Source organism: Pseudophryne corroboree, chromosome 8, assembly GCF_028390025.1.
Source record: "Pseudophryne corroboree isolate aPseCor3 chromosome 8, aPseCor3.hap2, whole genome shotgun sequence".
Lineage (NCBI taxonomy): Eukaryota > Metazoa > Chordata > Amphibia > Anura > Myobatrachidae > Pseudophryne > Pseudophryne corroboree.
In genome coordinates this window covers 58,867,975-58,885,390 of record NC_086451.1, presented here as the reverse complement: position 1 = coordinate 58,885,390, position 17,416 = coordinate 58,867,975, and positions in this window count along the sequence as shown.

Below are 17,416 nucleotides of genomic sequence, written 5' to 3'. Positions count from 1 at the left end.
CAACACAGCTAGTTCCCAGGAACAGAAGTCCTCCCCGGCTTCCACTAAATCCACTGCATGACGCTGGGGCTCCACAGGCGGAGCTAGGCCCGGTGGGGGCGCGTCTCCGAAATTTCAGCCACAAGTGGGTTCACTCCCAGGTGGATCCCTGGGCAATAGAGATTGTGTCTCAGGGATACAAGCTGGAATTCGAGGAGATGCCCCCTCACCGATACCTCAAATCGGCCCTGCCAGCTTCCCCCTTAGAGAGGGAAATAGTGTTAGCTGCAATTCACAAATTGAATCTTCAGCAGGTGGTGGTCAAGGTTCCCCTCCTTCAACAAGGAAAGGGTTATTATTCGACCATGTTTGTGGTACCGAAACCGGACGGTTCGGTCAGACCCATATTGAATTTAAAATCCCTGAACATATACCTGAAAAGGTTAAAGTTCAAGATGGAATCGCTCAGAGCGGTCATCGCAAGCCTGGAAGGGGGGGATTTTATGGTGTCTCTGGGCATAAAGGATGCATACCTTCATGTCCCCATTTATCCACCTCATCAGGCATACCTCAGATTTGTGGTACAGGATAGTCATTACCAATTCCAGTCGTTGCCGTTTGGTCTCTCCACGGCACCAAGAATATTTACCAAGGTAATGGCGGAAATGATGGTGCTCCTGCGAAAGCAAGGGGTCACAATTATCCCATACTTGGACGATCTCCTCATAAAGGCGAGGTCCAGAGAGCAGTTGCTGATCAGCGTAGCACGCTCTCGGGAAGTGTTACAACAGCACGGCTGGATTCTAAATATTCCGAAGTCGCAGTTGATTCCTACGACTCGTCTGCCCTTCCTGGGCATGGTTCTGGACACAGACCAGAAGAGGGTTTATCTCCCGATGGAGAAGGCTCAGGAGCTCATGACACTGGCCAGAGACCTATTAAAACCAAAACAGATGTCGGTGCATCACTGCACGCGAGTCCTGGGAAAGATGGTGGCATCATACGAGGCCATTCCCTTCGGCAGGTTCAATGCGAGGACCTTTCAATGGGATCTGTTGGACAAGTGGTCCGGATCGCATCTTCAGATGCATCGGCTGATCACCCTATCCCCCAGGGCCAGGGTGTCTCTCCTGTGGTGACTACAGAGTGCTCACCTTCTCGAGGGCCGCAGATTTGGCATTCAGGACTGGGTCCTGGTGACCACGGATGCAAGCCTCCGAGGGTGGGGGGCAGTCACACAGGGAAGAAATTTCCAGGGTCTGTGGTCAAGTCAGGAGACTTGCCTTCACATCAATATCCTAGAACTAAGGGCCATATACAACGCCCTACGTCAGGCGGAGACCCTGCTTCGCGACCAATCAGTTCTGATTCAGTCAGACAACATCACCGCAGTGGCTCATGTAAACCACCAAGGCGGCACAAGGAGCAGGGTGGCGATGGCGGAAGCCACCAGAATTCTTCGCTGGGCGGAGAATCACGTAAGCGCACTGTCAGCAGTGTTCATTCCGGGAGTGGACAACTGGGAAGCAGACTTCCTCAGCAGGCACGACCTCCACCCGGGAGAGTGGGGACTTCATCAAGAAGTCTTCACGCAGATTGCAAGTCGGTGAGAACTGCCACAGGTGGACATGATGGCATCCCGCCTTAACAAAAAGCTACAGAGGTATTGCGCCAGGTCAAGAGACCCTCAGGCGATAGCTGTAGACGCACTAGTGACACCGTGGATGTTCCAGTCGGTTTATGTATTTCCTCCTCTTCCTCTCATACCCAAGGTGCTGAGAATTATAAGAAAAAGAGGAGTGAGAACAATACTCATTGTTCCGGATTGACCAAGAAGGACTTGGTATCCAGATCTGCAAGAAATGCTCACAGAGGACCCATGGCCTCTGCCTCTAAGACAGGACCTGTTGCAACAGGGGCCCTGTCTGTTCCAAGACTTACCGCGGCTGCGTTTGACGGCATGGCGGTTGAACGCCGGATCCTTGCAGAAAAAGGCATTCCGGATGAAGTTATTCCTACGCTGATAAAGGCTAGGAAGGACGTGACGGCTAAACATTATCACCGTATATGGCGAAAATATGTTGCTTGGTGTGAGGCCAGGAATGCCCCCACAGAGGAATTCCAGCTGGGCCGTTTCCTTCACTTCCTACAGGCGGGAGTGACGTTGGGCCTAAAATTGGGTTCCATTAAGGTCCAGATTTCGTCCCTGTCTATTTTCTTTCAAAAAGAACTGGCTTCTCTGCCTGAAGTGCAGACGTTTGTAAAGGGAGTGCTGCATATTCAGCCCCCTTTTGTGCCTCCAGTGGCACCTTGGGATCTAAACGTGGTATTGAGTTTCCTGAGTCACACTGGTTTGAACCACTTAAAACCGTGGAGTTAAAATATCTCACGTGGAAGGTGGTCATGCTATTAGCCTTGGCTTCGGCTAGGCGTGTGTCAGAATTAGCGGCTTTATCACATAAAAGCCCCTATCTGGTTTTTCATATGGACAGAGCAGAATTGAGGACCCGTCCACAATTTCTGCCTAAGGTGGTGTCATCTTTTCATATGAACCAACCTATTGTGGTGCCTGTGGCTACTCGTGACTTGGAGGATTCCGAGTTACTAGATGTGGTCAGGGCTTTGAAGGTTTATGTAGCCAGAACGGCTAGAGTCAGGAAAACTGAGTCGCTGTTTATCCTGTATGCATCCAACAAGCTGGGTGCTCCTGCTTCAAAGCAAACTATTGCCCGCTGGATCTGTAACACGATTCAGCAGGCTCATTCTGCCGCTGCCAAAATCAGTAAGAGCCCACTCCACAAGGAAGGTGGGCTCTTCTTGGGCGGCTGCCCGAGGGGTCTCGGCATTACAGCTTTGCCGAGCAGCAACTTGGTCAGGTTCAAACACTTTTGCTAAGTTCTACAAGTTTGATACCCTGGCTGAGGAGGACCTTGTGTTTGCTCATTCGGTGCTGCAGAGTCATCCGCACTCTCCCGCCCATTTGGGAGCTTTGGTATAATCCCCATGGTCCTTACGGAGTCCCCAGCATCCACTAGGACGTTAGAGAAAATAAGATTTTACTTACCGGTAAATCTATTTCTCGTAGTCCGTAGTGGATGCTGGGCGCCCGTCCCAAGTGCGGACTTCTTCTGCAATACTTGTATATAGTTATTGCTTGCATAAGGGTTATGTTATAGTTGCATCAGGGTTGATCTGATGCTCTGTTGTTGTTCATACTGTTAACTGGGTAAGTTTATCACAAGTTGTACGGTGTGATTGGTGTGGCTGGTATGAGTCTTGCCCTGGATTCCAAAATCCTTTCCTTGTACTGTCAGCTCTTCCGGGCACAGTTTCTCTAACTGAGGTCTGGAGGAGGGACATAGAGGGAGGAGCCAGAGCACACCAGTATCCAAATTCTTTCTTAAAGTGCCCTGTCTCCTGCGGAGCCCGTCTATTCCCCATGGTCCTTACGGAGTCCCCAGCATCCACTACGGACTACGAGAAATAGATTTACCGGTAAGTAAAATCTTATTTTTACACAGCCAATGCTGGATCCCAGGCAGGAATTGTAAATGAGTCCTTTCCAGGTGGGATCGGCATTGGATGCTACTGCTGGTTTCCGCATTCCGGCAATATGCTGGTCGGGTTGCTTTTGCAGGGGGAAGCGGAGCCGGCAGCGGGGTCTGAGTTGGTGTTGGGAGATGAGATCATCTTTGCGCAGCCTATCCCTGTTATAGTGTACAGGTCCCGGGTTGCATCTACCTGTGTGCCCATTTCCGCTGACACTGACCCGGTATTCTTCCCGAGAATAACATTGCTTTATTCCTGGGTTGAATTACTAGGGCCGCTGATCCCGGAATTTAACTATGGTGCTTTCAAACTGCACACCGAGCAGTGTTGACTGGGCACTATGCCGGGTCGATGACGTTTTTTTTTAGCGGTGTGAAAGGTGAATAAAGCAGAGCATCCTATCAAATCATCATTGATATGATGATCGGCAAATTTTGCATTCAATTACTTGCCCAATAACCTCAGAGTGCCATCTGTTTTTTTTTTTTATCTTACTTTTTCTTACACTGTATTTTCTGAACAAATTTGAGTGTGCATTACATACATACACGTGTGTGTGTGTGTGTGTGTGTGTGTGTGTGTGTGTGTGTGTGTGTGTGTGTGTGTGTGTGTGTGTGTGTGTGTTTATTTATTTATTTATTTATTTTAATGATTTTCCTCGGGAATAGTTTGGCACTGAGATTACTTTTAACTATGTAAATGGTGTATTAAACAACACATATATACAACTACATGTATATTGTTAGTATTTTTGGGATTTGAACAGTCTTGTTTTTGTTAATTTCAATACTGATGACAGGGACTCAACTGCCAGAATTTCACCACATATTAATTCTCCCTTTATGAGTGTCCATTTCATACATAGAAGGAGAAAAAATAGTGTGGTGAGTGCAGCAGGTCGCCGTAGCTGCAGCATGGAGAGTTCAGTGGGTCTGCATAGGGGATGTTATTGCTCGTCACAATGCTGGCAATTAGGCTGCCGGCCTCCCGCAGTTGGTATTCTGATCATTGGTGGTAGCCATCTTTCCCCCCATTTTTTTTATATATATATATATATATATATATATATACAGTACCAGTCAAAAGGCAAGTCATTCCACAGATTAAACCATTGACAAGCACACTTGCTAATTTAAAACCATTCTAGAAGACCACCAGAATGCCACGAGTGTGCAAAGCTGTCAGCAAAGCAAAAGGGGGCTACTTTGAGGATTATACAATTGCAAACTATTTTTGTTTTGTGTAACATTTTGTTGTTTCCAACATAATTCCATATGTGTTCTTTCATAGTTTGGCTGTCCTCAGTATTAATCTACAATGAACAAATTAATATTTAACAAAGAAAAAACAGTGATTGAGTAGTTGTGTCCAAAATTGCGACTTGTATTGTGTGTGTGTGTGTGTGTGTGCGTGCGTGCGTGCGTGCGTGCGTGTGTGTGTGTGTTAGAGATGTGCACTTGAAATTTTTCGGGTTTTGTGTTTTGGTTTTGGGTTCGGTTCCGCGGCCGTGTTTTGGGTTCGACCGCGTTTTGGCAAAACCTCACCGAATTTTTTTTGTCGGATTCGGGTGTGTTTTGGATTCGGGTGTTTTTTTCAAAAAACACTAAAAAACAGCTTAAATCATAGAATTTGGGGGTCATTTTGATCCCAAAGTATTATTAACCTCAAAAACCATAATTTCCACTCATTTTCAGTCTATTCTGAACACCTCACAATATTATTTTTAGTCCTAAAATTTGCACCGAGGTCGCTGGATGACTAAGCTAAGCGACCCTAGTGGCCGACACAAACACCTGGCCCATCTAGGAGTGGCACTGCAGTGTCACGCAGGATGGCCCTTCCAAAAAACACTCCCCAAACAGCACATGACGCAAAGAAGAAAAAAAGAGGCGCAATGAGGTAGCTGTGTGAGTAAGATAAGCGACCCTAGTGGCCGACACAAACACCTGGCCCATCTAGGAGTGGCACTGCAGTGTCACGCAGGATGGCCCTTCCAAAAAACACTCCCCAAACAGCACATGACGCAAAGAAGAAAAAAAGAGGCGCAATGAGGTAGCTGTGTGAGTAAGATAAGCGACCCTAGTGGCCGACACAAACACCTGGCCCATCTAGGAGTGGCACTGCAGTGTCACGCAGGATGGCCCTTCCAAAAAACACTCCCCAAACAGCACATGACGCAAAGAAGAAAAAAAGAGGCGCAATGAGGTAGCTGTGTGAGTAAGATAAGCGACCCTAGTGGCCGACACAAACACCTGGCCCATCTAGGAGTGGCACTGCAGTGTCACGCAGGATGGCCCTTCCAAAAAACACTCCCCAAACAGCACATGACGCAAAGAAGAAAAAAAGAGGCGCAATGAGGTAGCTGTGTGAGTAAGATAAGCGACCCTAGTGGCCGACACAAACACCTGGCCCATCTAGGAGTGGCACTGCAGTGTCACGCAGGATGGCCCTTCCAAAAAACACTCCCCAAACAGCACATGACGCAAAGAAGAAAAAAAGAGGCGCAATGAGGTAGCTGTGTGAGTAAGATAAGCGACCCTAGTGGCCGACACAAACACCTGGCCCATCTAGGAGTGGCACTGCAGTGTCACGCAGGATGGCCCTTCCAAAAAACACTCCCCAAACAGCACATGACGCAAAGAAAAATGAAAGAAAAAAGAGGTGCAAGATGGAATTGTCCTTGGGCCCTCCCACCCACCCTTATGTTGTATAAACAGGACATGCACACTTTAACCAACCCATCATTTCAGTGACAGGGTCTGCCACACGACTGTGACTGAAATGACGGGTTGGTTTGGACCCCCACCGAAAAAGAAGCAATTAATCTCTCCTTGCACAAACTGGCTCTACAGAGGCAAGATGTCCACCTCATCATCATCCTCCGATATATCACTGTGTACATCCTGCTCCTCACAGATTATCAATTCGTCCCCACTGGAATCCACCATCTCAGCTCCCTGTGTACTTTGTGGAGGCAATTGCTGCTGGTCAATGTCTCCACGGAGGAATTGATTATAATTCATTTTAATGAACATCATCTTCTCCACATTTTCTGGAAGTAACCTCGTACGCCGATTGCTGACAAGGTGAGCGGCGGCACTAAACACTCTTTCGGAGTACACACTTGTGGGAGGGCAACTCAGGTAGAATAAAGCCAGTTTGTGCAAGGGCCTCCAAATTGCCTCTTTTTCCTGCCAGTATAAGTACGGACTGTCTGACGTGCCTACTTGGATGCGGTCACTCATATAATCCTCCACCATTCTTTCAATGGGGAGAGAATCATATGCAGTGACAGTAGACGACATGTCCGTAATCGTTGTCAGGTCCTTCAGTCCGGACCAGATGTCAGCATCAGCAGTCGCTCCAGACTGCCCTGCATCACCGCCAGCGGGTGGGCTCGGAATTCTGAGCCTTTTCCTCGCACCCCCAGTTGCGGGAGAATGTGAAGGAGGAGATGTTGACAGGTCGCGTTCCGCTTGACTTGACAATTTTGTCACCAGCAGGTCTTTGAACCCCAGCAGACTTGTGTCTGCCGGAAAGAGAGATCCAAGGTAGGTTTTAAATCTAGGATCGAGCACGGTGGCCAAAATGTAGTGCTCTGATTTCAACAGATTGACCACCCGTGAATCCTTGTTAAGCGAATTAAGGGCTCCATCCACAAGTCCCACATGCCTAGCGGAATCGCTCCCTTTTAGCTCCTCCTTCAATGCCTCCAGCTTCTTCTGCAAAAGCCTGATGAGGGGAATGACCTGACTCAGGCTGGCAGTGTCTGAACTGACTTCACGTGTGGCAAGTTCAAAAGGTTGCAGAACCTTGCACAACGTTGAAATCATTCTCCACTGCGCTTGAGACAGGTACATTCCACCTCCTATATCGTGCTCAATTGTATAGGCTTGAATGGCCTTTTGCTGCTCCTCCAACCTCTGAAGCATATAGAGGGTTGAATTCCACCTCGTTACCACTTCTTGCTTCAGATGATGGCAGGGCAGGTTCAGGCATTTTTGGTGGTGCTCCAGTCTTCTGTACGTGGTGCCTGTACGCCGAAAGTGTCCCGCAATTCTTCTGGCCACCGACAGCATCTCTTGCACGCCCCTGTCGTTTTTTTAAAAATTCTGCACCACCAAATTCAAGGTATGTGCAAAACATGGGACGTGCTGGAATTTGCCCATATTTAATGCACACACAATATTGCTGGCGTTGTCCGATGCCACAAATCCACAGGAGAGTCCAATTGGGGTAAGCCATTCCGCGATGATCTTCCTCAGTTGCCGTAAGAGGTTTTCAGCTGTGTGCGTATTCTGGAAACCGGTGATACAAAGCGTAGCCTGCCTAGGAAAGAGTTGGCGTTTGCGAGATGCTGCTACTGGTGCCGCCGCTGCTGTTCTTGCGGCGGGAGTCCATACATCTACCCAGTGGGCTGTCACAGTCATATAGTCCTGACCCTGCCCTGCTCCACTTGTCCACATGTCCGTGGTTAAGTGGACATTGGGTACAACTGCATTTTTTAGGACACTGGTGAGTCTTTTTCTGACGTCCGTGTACATTCTCGGTATCGCCTGCCTAGAGAAGTGGAACCTAGATGGTATTTGGTAACGGGGGCACACTACCTCAAGAAATTGTCTAGTTCCCTGTGAACTAACGGCGGATACCGGACGCACGTCTAACACCAACATAGTTGTCAAGGCCTCAGTTATCCGCTTTGCAACAGGATGACTGCTGTGATATTTCATCTTCCTCGCAAAGGACTGTTGGACAGTCAATTGCTTGGTGGAAGTAGTAAAAGTGGGCTTACGACTTCCCCTCTGGGATGACCATCGACTCCCAGCAGCAACAACAGCAGCGCCAGCAGCAGTAGGCGTTACACGCAAGGATGCATCGGAGGAATCCCAGGCAGGAGAGGACTCGTCAGAATTGCCAGTGACATGGCCTGCAGGACTATTGGCATTCCTGGGGAAGGAGGAAATTGACACTGAGGGAGTTGGTGGGGTGGTTTGCGTGAGCTTGGTTACAAGAGGAAGGGATTTACTGGTCAGTGGACTGCTTCCGCTGTCGCCCAAAGTTTTTGAACTTGTCACTGACTTATTATGAATGCGCTGCAGGTGACGTATAAGGGAGGATGTTCCGAGGTGGTTAATGTCCTTACCCCTACTTATTACAGCTTGACAAAGGCAACACATGGCTTGACAAATGTTGTCCGCATTTCTGGTGAAATACTTCCACACCGAAGAGCTGATTTTTTTGGTATTTTCACCAGGCATGTCAACGGCCCTATTCCTCCCACGGACAACAGGTGTCTCCCCGGGTGCCTGACTTAAACAAACCACCTCACCATCAGAATCCTCCTTGTCAATTTCCTCCCCAGCGCCAGCAACACCCATATCCTCCTCATCCTGGTGTACTTCAACACTGACATCATCATCGTCTCGGCCATGACTAGTGGCAGCAGCTTCAGCACGAGGTGGAAGTGGATCTTGATCTTTCCCTAATTTTGGAACCTCAACATTTTTGTTCTCCATATTTTAATAGGCACAACTAAAAGGCACCTCAGGTAAACAATGGAGATGGATGGATACTAGTATACTTATGGATGGACCAGCGACTGCCGACACAGAGGTAGCTACAGCCGTGGAATACCGTACTGTGTCTGCTGCTAATATAGACTGGATGATAATGAGATGAAATTAATATATATATATATATAATATCACTAGTACTGCAGCCGGACAGGTATATATATTTATTATGTAATGACTGATGACGGACCTGCTGGACACTGTCAGCTCAGCAGCACCGCAGACTGCTACAGTAAGCTACTATAGTAGTATGTGTCAAAGTCAGAAAAATGTCTCAATGCACGTTGCCATATTTGCACCGCACACTGGTCCGCGCTGCGCGTGCGTGCGCTCTCCCGTGGATGCGCATACCCGCAATAACGTGCACTCGCAGGCGCGGTATGCGTATTTACGGTAGAGTTTATGTAGTCGTAGCGTGCGACTCATTCGTTACAAATGTTCACAATTAATGTAGTTTATAGATCATGGTCCCTTCGATGGATTCTGAAAGTTTGGTTGAAATACAATGTCCCAGAGCTGAGGAATCCCTCTTTATATCGTACAAAGGGTCTAACAGGAATCATACAGCAGTGTTTGGTACCCATCGGAAGAGTATTTAATTAGCAATATTCCGGTGTTGGTTTGGAGCGTATTAATCGCTCGTGCGAATAGTTATGGACATAAGAAGTTTATGTCCATTTCTATTATTTACACATACTCAGGTATGCGGCGGGAAACCCAGTTTCCCACCCACCTGAGCTGTTGGAAATCGTCACAGCCCACCTGTATGAATCACCCTATGACCTTTTGTTATGATGCAGGGCCGAATTCCTTCGGCCAATGGACAATGGGATTGTAGGACCAGGAGATTGCATTGTGTGTGGGGCATAAATAGGCAGGCCGACCACATCCAGCTCTCACTCTCTCATCAACGGTTATCTGCTGATAGCCGGGAGCTGGATATCGAGGCGCAGGCGATCATACCCTTTGTGCGTAAGTTTCTCTCCGTTATCATTGTCTTTCTGTGAGCCAATCTCTCTCTCTCTCTCTCTCTCGCTCTCTCTCTCTGTCCTGTTCTCTCATATCTCCCCTAGACTAGGCTAGTATTGTATTGTATTAGATAGTATTGTATTGTATTGCATTTAGGTCAGTGTAGTATTGTCTTTTTGTATTTATTGTTTAGTTCTGTGGTTAGGAAGTCTCTGTTATATTGTAGTGTATCATTTGTACTGTTATCCCCTTTTACAAGTATATTAGATATAATACAGTTAATAGGCCTTGGAACCTAAACCAGTATCTGTGTATTTTCTATAGTGTTAAGTGTTCACTTGAGCGTCGGTGACGCTCAAGCAGCTTTGTAGTTAGTCAGGTTACACAAGGTTGCACTTACACCCTGTACTCACATTAAGGTATTCAGTGTATTTCATTGGTATAAGGTTTTATCATAAAGGTATAGTGTTGTGAGCGTCTGCATCGCTGGTGACCTCCTCGTGGTCTCGAGCGTAAGCTACGCCATAGCGAATCATTACCCTAGACATAACCAATAACGTGTCCTGTGATCGCTGGGCCGTGAGCGAACGTGACGCTTGAGCGTCTCGCCTACGGCTGAGTGATCGTTACGCAACTAGCGTACCATTACGGTACTTCTTAAGTAAACAGCGTACAGTGTTCTTAGCTTCATAAAGGGTTGTTATACGACAAAGGAATTTAGCATTGTCAATTGGGGACTCGTCCTATCCTTCTCATATCTGCACTAGGTAGATCAGCAGACATTATCCCTCCAGCAAAGGGTGGGAGGTTGTCTCACAGTGCTGACGGGATAAGCGTCTGCTTCGCTTAGATAAAGAATGCTGAAGGAATCCGGGAACCGGAAGTAAGAACAAAACGCTTGTGTCTTTTAAAACTTTTATTTCTCTTCTGTCTTGCGTATACACGCACGCATACATATATCTGCATTTCTGTTTCATTTTTCGTATATCACTATTCCTGTTTGCCAATTTTATAGTTGATAGAAAGTGCTAAAAAGAGATTTGCTGTTATTTAATAGTAGAGGTGATAGTTAAAGTATAGAACAAACACACGGTTTGTCTGAGATACAAGGCAGTCAGTGTGGATTGCGGTAGATGATCAGGGATCATTTACATTGATAAAAATATATTGTGTTACGGTGGATCCTTTGCATTGCATACACGTGTCGCTAACAAAGACTAGCGTACGCAATCCAAAAGGCAGACGCACGCAGCGTTCATTACGCAACGTAGCGTCCGGTTACGCCCACGTAGCTCAAGTTGTGATAAAGTGAAGTAACGCAAAGGCGATAATTAACGCACAGCGGTAGATAACGCGAAGCGGTAAATAACGCAAATCTATTTTTGGAAAATCTGAAATTTAGTTTAACAGATCCTGCTCCTAATTGGTAACACTTTTGGCCTAAAGACAATTTCTGCGCAGAAATAGATATAAAAACAAAAGTGTACATGTGTTGAGTGAGTGTGTTTTGTATACAAAAGTTTATATAACTTTAAGGTGGAACCAAAAGGAAAGCCGGGTACTCGTCAAGGGACATACGTGTAAGTGACATATACGGTGGCCAGGGAGGCATCCCTGGTTAAATAATATTTGAGCATTAGAGTATAGCGGACCATAAGGTAACAAGACCAGGAGGTCATAACAAGACCAGGAGGTCGTAAGGTAAAAGGTCCGCTATAAAAGTCCAGTGGCACAACGCCTGGGGTGTTGGTGCAGAACCCATATAGGCCATACAAGCTCTGGCTGAAGGAATCGCAGCCGGAAACATAGATTCCATTGATCTTTCAGTACATGACAAGTAGTGCTCGTATACTGAACGATTGGACCGCACGTTATTGTGTGCAGTAGTTAGTAATCTGACCTAATACCATTAGAGTAAAGTGGTCACAAACGCTATCTGTACATTCTGACGTGATTTGTGTAATTTTTTATTTTTGGAAGGGAAGTTCGCTGGTCACTCAGGAACTATCTAACAACCCCAACTTTACTGGAAAGAGTAAGTGTCCTGCGGGTAACCCTCATATGTTCCAGTAAATAAAGGTTCACAGGGGCCCTAGGTTGGGTACAGCAGCTCTGGCTACAGTGATTGCAGCACAGGCCAACGTGGGCGAGAAGTAAGTGGGGTACTTGATAAACCACCACCGCCGGCCTGCCCAAGGACATCTTGGTTTGTTTGTAAGGGTTCGCTGAAAGCCTTGATATTCAAGGAGGAATAAGCAACGCCTGCAGATTATGGGGGCCATTTGTTCAGGTAGGGGGCGATCAACCCTGGTTCAGGTTGATTCTGTGAACCGACCAGTTGGGTCGGCACGATATGTAATGTGTGAAAAATATGGAATTCACACCGAATCTTTATGTGATGAATGGGAGAGAATGACTGTACAAGACAGGGACAAATTCCCAAGAATAGGTAGCTTTAGTCCAGAAGTGTTACAAAATTTAAGGAGGAGGATATGTCTCGTAAAATCAACAAAGAGACGAATTCAACATCATGATTGTTTACAGTTATGGCACCAGGAAGGTGAGATACAGAGAGGTTTGGCTCTGGCGGCAGGATCTGGGGCAGTCAGGAAGTTGATTGCCACAGCTCCTCCTCCACCATACATTGCAGGAGAGAAGTTGATTGCGGAGAGAAACGCACTGGGTTGTAAAACACAAACTCTTAGTAACCCTGTAAATGTTAATGATGTTAACCAAATAATTCATGCAAGTATTAACCCGTGCAAGATGTACCCTGTTTTGAACCTTCCTCAGGAGTGTGATCAAGAAGACGATTCAGCAACAATTTCAGCTCTCTCTCTTGCAGCCACCATAGCAGAGACCACAGTAGGCACAGCGACACCCACGAGATTAGTGAAAGCCCCTAGCGGAGGGATAGGTGAGGTCGTGTCAACGGGTAAGTACGGCACCATGCACTACACTGAAACAATTGTACCACAACAAGCTGTAGAATCTACACAGGAAGAGGCTGTTAGAATTGCTCCTGTAAGGGTAATAGCAGTTCCCAATGGAAAAACAGATGTGTCTGGAGCCACTCCCATAAGGAACATTGCCATGTACACTCCATTTTCCAGAATGGAATTAAGAACAATAGTGTCCGAATTTCCTGACCCCAGGAAGGATTTAGTTGCTAGCCAAAAATACATCAGGGATCTAGGTAACACTGTAGAACCCAACAACAAGGATTGGCAGATACTGCTAAGAGCTTGTTTACCTTCCAATGTTGATGCAACTCAGTTTTTAGCTGATTGTGCATTGGATAAAGATGTACCGCTTACAGACGTGTACAACAAGGATAATGTAAAAAGGATAAATTTACAGCTAAAAGAGTATTTCCCAGCCGTTGTTAAATGGAATAAAATATTTTCCATTAAGCAAAAGGAGTCCGAAACGGCAACAGAATATTTTCACCGGGCACTATTAGAAATGGCAAAGTACACTGGTATAGAAGACATTAAGACCAACCCAAACCATCGGGAAGTAGCAGTATCTGTACTGATGGATGGTTTAAAGGAAACATTAAAGACTAGGGTACAGACCACGCAGCCATGTTGGCGAGGTCTGTCAGTGTCCACATTGAGAGAGGCTGCTATTGATCACGACAGAAACATCACTAGGCACAGGGAATCGCAAAGTGATAAGTTGATGTCCGTAAGTATACAGGCGCTGACCACAAGGCAGCCTGCGTATGTACCACCGAATCCTGTGGGTAAGGCAAGTGTAATAACATGTTTTTCTTGTAACAGACCGGGACACTTTGCACGAGAATGTAGAACAAAGAATGTACAAAGATCTTTTCAACCCCCTAGACAACAACACAACACACGACATTGGGAGCAGGGTCCACAGAGGCGGAGTTTTGAGCCACATACAGGGGAAACAAAAAGATATCCCCCGAACAGAGATTGGCATGCCTCTGGTAGTTCCCAGCTAACTCCCTCACAAGTAGTTGCTGCCAGCGGGATTCAGGGAGGTCAGCATACCCAATAGGGGTGTGGCCATACCTGTAATCTGCACCCAGTTAAGTTGATTGCCAGTCTTGGAAGCGAACCAGAAATTGCAATCAATGTAGCTGGTAAAACTTTAAACTTTCTTGTAGACACAGGGGCGGCCAAGTCAGTGATAAATTCGACAGTGGGCATGAGAACCACTGGTAGGACAATTCCAGCCATGGGAGTAACAGGAGTAGTCCAGCACTACCCTGTTAGCAAACCAGCCGAGATTACAATAGGGCCTTTGCATACCAAGCATTCCTTTTTGCTGGCTGCATCTGCACCAACTAATCTCCTGGGAAGAGACTTACTATGTAAAATGGGTTGCGTCATTTATTGTACTCCTGAAGGTGTATTCTTGGACATTCCTGAGAATCACGCTCAGGAAGTACGAGACATGTTAGACTCCCCATCAAAATTAATGTCACATTCCATTATGACAAATAGGAATCCATCCCAAGTAGAAGAGATGATATCTCAGATACCAGAGTCACTTTGGACAAAAGATGGACAGGACACTGGATTAATGGCAAACGTAGCTCCAGTAGTTGTGCAAGTAAAAGATGGTAGGATAGCTCCAAAAATCCCACAGTATCCTCTGAAGCCAGAGGTGGAGCTAGGAGTTTTTCCCGTAATAGAGCGCTTGCTACAACAGGGCATTCTAGTAAGAACGTCCAGCACCGCAAATAGTCCCATCTTCCCTGTTAAAAAGAGTGGGGGGAGGGGTTACAGGCTAGTGCAGGATCTAAGGGGGATTAACAAAATAGTTGAGAGTCAGTTCCCCGTAGTGCCTAATCCAGCTGTCATCCTAATGCAAATTCCTCCCACTGCCAAATTTTTCACTGTTATTGACCTCTGCTCCGCTTTCTTTTCGGTACCTCTGCACCCTGACAGCCAATATTTGTTTGCATTCACATACAGAGGAGTCCAATACACGTGGACTCGGTTACCCCAAGGTTTCATAGATAGTCCAAGTATATTTTCTCAGGCTTTGCATGATTGTTTACAGTCTTTCCAACCAGACAGTGGATCAGTATTGATACAGTATGTGGACGATTTATTACTGTGTTCAGATTCACTGGAAGCATCTCTGAAGGATACGAAACAGCTCCTGTTTCATCTTTCAGACACAGGTCACAAGGTTTCCAAAGACAAGTTACAATTATGCCAAACTAAGGTAAAATATTTGGGACACTGTCTAACACAAGGACTGAGACACCTGACCGCTGATAGAATCCAAGCCATTAGAGACATGACACTGCCACAAACCCAGCAACAGATCAGGACGTTTTTAGGAATGTGTGGGTATTGCCGTAATTGGATCCCAGGGTTTTCCATATTGGCGCTACCTTTGCAGGAAATGGTCTCTTCAAACAAACCTGATCGGATTTCGCATACAGACGAATCTGAAACAGCATTTGAGAGACTCAAACAGTGCCTAACGCAGGCACCAGCACTAGGTATGCCAGACTATGGGAAACCCTTTGAACTATACGGAACAGAAAGTGCTGGGTGCGCAGCAGGTGTACTAACACAAAAACACGGTGATGCCAGCAGGCCAATTGCATACTACAGCGCCCAGCTAGATACGGTAGCGCGATCCCTCCCCACATGCTTGCGTAGCGTTGCGGCGATAGCATTGCTAGTGACAAAAAGCGAAGATGTCGTGCTAGGCCACAACCTCACAATCCATACACCGCATGCGGTATCTGCCTTATTGAATTCTGCCCAAACCAGACACGTCTCATCAGCAAGGTTTACAAGATGGGAATTGGCATTAATGGCCCCCGTAAACATCACCATAAGGAGATGCAGCGCATTAAATCCTGCAACATTTCTCCCAGGTGTGCCTGGTCAGACACAAAGGGTGGAAGGTGAGAGTGATGGGGAAGGAGGATTTAATGCAAAGGAAGATACACATGATTGTATGGAATATTTGACCCAAAATTTTACCGCAAGGCCTGACATCAGTGACAATCCACTGAAAGATGCAGAACTCACGTTCTACACGGACGGTAGTTGTCACAGACAGTCAGACTCGGGAGACTTGTGTACTGGATACGCAGTCGTAGATGACCAAGACACCATAGAAGCGGAACCGCTAGGCCCACCTCACTCAGCCCAGGTTGCTGAACTGGTCGCCCTAACCAGAGCATGTGAATTGGCTAAGGGTAAGTCAGCCAATATCTACACCGATTCCAGATACGCGTTCGGGGTAGTCCATGATTTCGGAGCCCTATGGCGGCTCAGAAATTTCATGACGGCAGCTGGTACACCGATAGCGCATGCAGCTCACATAAAAAGGCTTCTAACAGCGATACAGGAACCCGACAGAGTGGCTGTTATCAAATGTAAAGCACATACATATAGCCAAGACCCAGTATCCCTTGGTAACAGCCGAGCAGACGAAGCCGCAAAGCTTGCAGCTGCTACCCCCACACGGACAAACACCACACAGTTGATGGTATTTAATACCATCAACACACAGAAGTTGTGTGAGATGCAGAATTTGTGTTCCACACAGGAAAGAGCAGTCTGGAAGGCAAAGGGATATGGCCAGGAGTCCTCAGGGCTCTGGACGGATGGACATGGTAAACCAGTGGCCCCCAGGGCATACCTTCCATGTCTGGCTGAAGCAGCTCACGGGCTGACTCATCTAGGCAAGGAGGGGATGTGCAAATTGGTAAGAGCATACTGGTGCGCCCCAGGATTCTCCTCTCATGCGAGTAAAAGAGCAATGTCATGCCTTACCTGTCTGAGAAAGAATATTGGAAAAGCAATACCTACAGAACCATCCCATATCCCACCTGCCGGCGGCCCTTTCCAGGTAATACAAATTGACTTCATTCAATTACCCCCATGTCGAAATTTGAAATATGTACTTGTCTGTATAGATGTTTTCTCGAATTGGGTCGAGGCTTTTCCAGCAGCTACAAATACCGCTATGTTTACAGCTAAGAAAATTGTGCAGGAATTTGTATGTAGATATGGTATCCCTAGAATCATTGAAAGTGATAGGGGTACCCATTTTACAGGTGATGTCTTTCAAGGAATGTGTAAATTGATGGGTATTGATAGCAAGCTGCACACTCCGTACCGTCCACAGGCGAGTGCGAAGGTCGAAAGAGTGAACAGCACTATTAAAAATAAATTGAGTAAAGTAATGGCAGAGACAGGATTGACGTGGCCAGAAGCTTTACCCATTGTTTTGTATAGCATCAGAACCACTCCCAGGTCCCCTCTTAATCTGTCTCCTTTTGAAATCTTGTTTGGTCGACAACCGCATGTCATGATTAACCCTCAGGATGATTTGAA